We start from the raw sequence: 3,023 nt of genomic DNA, 5'->3' as shown, positions 1-3,023 counted from the left end.
CTCTCTCTCTCCTCCCTCTCTCCGTCTCTCTGTCTCTGTCTCTCTTTCTCTGTCTTTCTCTCTCTCTCCCTCTCTCCTAACTGTCCTGTATAAAGGAACAGTACCCCCTTTTCACTCTGTGTGAGGGCTCCTCCAAGAAGGCAGGGTATGTCTGCTCTTGGAATTGCCCCCTTATTAAGTTCCCCTTGGGAAAGGAGGATCCGTCTAGGGAGTGGAGGGGTGGGAGCTGCGTCCCTTCCCAGGAGATTGACTAGTCAACCCAAAGAGAGCCCCCTGCTTCTCCCCATCCCGGAACTGGGCTACGGTAGCCTGCCCTGAGCACCAATCCACATCCTTTGCTTCCTTTAGGGCCGTACCCCCTGCACCCCAGATTTCCAGAGTCCTACCTCCCTCAAGAGTTGCCTGGAAGATGGAATCAGGATCTGGCCAGTCTGAAAGACCCGGAGCAGGGAATCTGACAGGGCTGCTGACTAGCCCCCTAGGCTCCATCCCTACCGGGTTGAGCAGCTCTTCACTTCCCAGCTCCCAGCGGTAGCCCCCAGCCTTCCCGAGCCCTCACACCTTTTACTCAGTGAGCAAGCGAGCTGCAGCTCTGCCTCCCAGCTCCTCTCCGAGTTGTCTGCCTCCTCCCTCTTGCAGTCCCTGGCTCAGCCTCACTGGTCAAACAGGTGTCACTGTTGCCACCTACAGGAAGAAGTGTGGGTCCTCTTGGAAGACCAGGAGAGGCTCTATGGCCCGAGCACAGCCATGGTGGCAAGATGGGCGCGAGTGAGCTAGCTGGAGAGGAGGTCGGCTTCTTTACTCTCTCGAGCTGGCAGTCAGGGGGCTTGGTGTGAGGAATTCCTTTGTGCAGCCTTCCCCATCCCTCTGTCCCTCCTCCTGTTCCCCTCCCAGTCACTGCCTGAGGGCTTTGTCCTGGCTCTAGGAGGCCAGGACGGAGGGCATAGGAGGGAGGGAAGCTGGGGGAGGTGACCACAGAATTTTGCAACTTGGCAATGAGGAGAAGGGGCCCTGCCAGTCCCCTGGAAACTCTTGAGAGTATGAGGAAGTCTAACCTCGGGCTTCCTGGGAGTACAATTTCCCATCATTAGCTTCCAATCAATAACTCTTGGGCTATTTATACTTCTGCTAGCTCCATCTATATAATGCTATTGAAGTGACTTTATGAACTCTGGGCAGCAAGATGTCCCATTTCTGGACCAGGGATCCCCATGGATGTATTCAGCAGCCCTCACTGCACCACACATCAGATGCTCATTCAGGATATCAGTCTCACTGCCTTGTTTACCAGGCATTGAATGGCTTCAGGAGTGTATAGAGTATTAGGGTACCAGGCTTTTGGAGGATGAACGTGTACAAAAGAAGTAGGTGGCCTAGTAAGCTGTGGTCAGCTTAGTAGAAAAAGTACAGGGTTGCATGTGAGCTGGGAGGGGCTTGATGAACAGCTCTTGGATTATGGCTGATGAAGTGAGTTGGGGGTCTGTGAGCACTATTGGGGTGTTGGTGGGAAAAGATGACTCCTTACAGATAAGCTGGCTTCCCCTCCCCCTCCACACACTCAGTTTTATCCAGTGAGGGAGACCGGCTCTCTTCTGCCAGGAGCTGGTTCCCTCCCTCTCAGCTTTCCCATTGTATCCAGAGGCTCTATTTGGCAATGACAGAGTTTCTCTAACTCTCTCAGAATTAAAATGCAAAGAGAAGCAAGGCTGCTTGCTGGCAGGAAGCCAGGGAGGGCCAGCAGGTCACCTAGTCCTCCACTGGGAGTCATTCTTGGCAGGTTGGTTTTCAATTTCCTTTGCTTGGGTTTTGGTGGATTCTAGAGTTTTGTTTTCTTGTATGCGGGGATGGTTTGAGAGCCTTTTAGGGGTGATGGGGTGGGGACATGATTCAATATGCATGGATGAGTCTCAAGGCTTGCAAACTCCCAAAAGGTTTCAAATACAGCCTGTATGAGGCACTGCATGGCTGGCCCCCTTCTAGCTTCTAACTGGAGACAAGAAACCTGATATGGTAAGGAATAATCCTTGTCTCTCCACTTCCTTTTTAAGGGAGAAACCAAGGGGACAGTAGTTTTGTTCTGTAACTGAAAAGTTGTGTGGTTCTACAGCCATTAATCAGATTGCAGGGCATTAGAAAGAGCTATGTGGTAAATGTAACTGGGTTCTGTTCCTAGCTCTATTACTCACTGACATTGTAACTCTACATAGTACCTCTTTGTACTACAGTACTATCTGTATGTTAGATATTTAGTGTTCCCCAAAGGCTTGTGTGTTTACAGCTTGTTCCCTGGCCTGTGGTACCATTTGGGAGGTTGGGGGAAACTTTAGAGAGGTAGGTTCTTGTGGAGTGTCTTTTGTATACTGGAGGGTATGCTCTCGAAGGCTGGTGATGGGAACCAGATCCTTCCACTATTTTTTTTCCATCCTGGCCATGAGGTGAGCAGCTTTACTCCATAGTACTTCTGTCATGATCTAATATGGGCTTCTAAGCATGGCCCATATTAGATCATATTAGACCATGGCCTCCAAAACCATGAGCTGAAATAAATACATTCTCCCAATGAACTCTCTCTCAGGTATTTATTTGCTATTGTACGGTAAAGCTGACACTTTCTTTATCCTTTTTCTTAAAACTTTATTTATTTAATGTATTTGAGTATACTGTCCAACCTTCAGACACACCAGAAGAGGGCATCAGATCCCATTACAGATGGTTGTGAGCCACCATGTGGTTGCTGGGAATTGAACTCAGGATGTCTGGAAGAGCAGTCAGTGCTCTTAACCACTGAGCCATCTCTCCAGCCCGACATTCTATTAAAAAAAGATTTGTTTACTAGGTATACAATGTTCTAAGCCACAAGTGGGCACCAGATGTCATTACAGATGGTTGTGAGCCACCATGTGGGTGCTGGGAATTGAACTCAGGACCTCTGGAAGAGTACCCACTGCTCTTAACGGCTGAGCCATGTCACTAGCCCAAGCATTTTTTGTTGTTGAAAAACAAATACAATTCTGCAGGAATGT

The 3,023-nt window shown here is 49.4% G+C and overlaps 1 protein-coding gene across 4 annotated transcripts in view; it reads right to left on the bottom strand.

Moving 5' to 3' along the window:
* Gdpd2 (glycerophosphodiester phosphodiesterase domain containing 2) overlaps positions 1-954 on the bottom strand; it is an 8,063-nt gene extending 7,109 nt beyond the window's left edge. The window contains exons 1-2 of one of the 4 annotated variants that reach the window (XM_031375500.1): positions 562-954; positions 387-431 (exon numbers count right to left, since the gene is read on the bottom strand). The gene's annotated coding sequence lies outside the window, so the exon portion shown is untranslated. The remainder of the gene's footprint in view (positions 1-386; positions 432-561) is intronic. The other 3 variants (XM_031375511.1, XM_031375520.1, XM_031375490.1) reach the window with 3 other exon arrangements.
* Between the last annotated feature and the right edge of the window lie 2,069 nt (positions 955-3,023).

The sequence above is a fragment of the Mastomys coucha genome, chromosome X (assembly GCF_008632895.1).
Source record: "Mastomys coucha isolate ucsf_1 chromosome X, UCSF_Mcou_1, whole genome shotgun sequence".
Lineage (NCBI taxonomy): Eukaryota > Metazoa > Chordata > Mammalia > Rodentia > Muridae > Mastomys > Mastomys coucha.
This window is presented reverse-complemented; position numbering and strand designations above follow the sequence as displayed.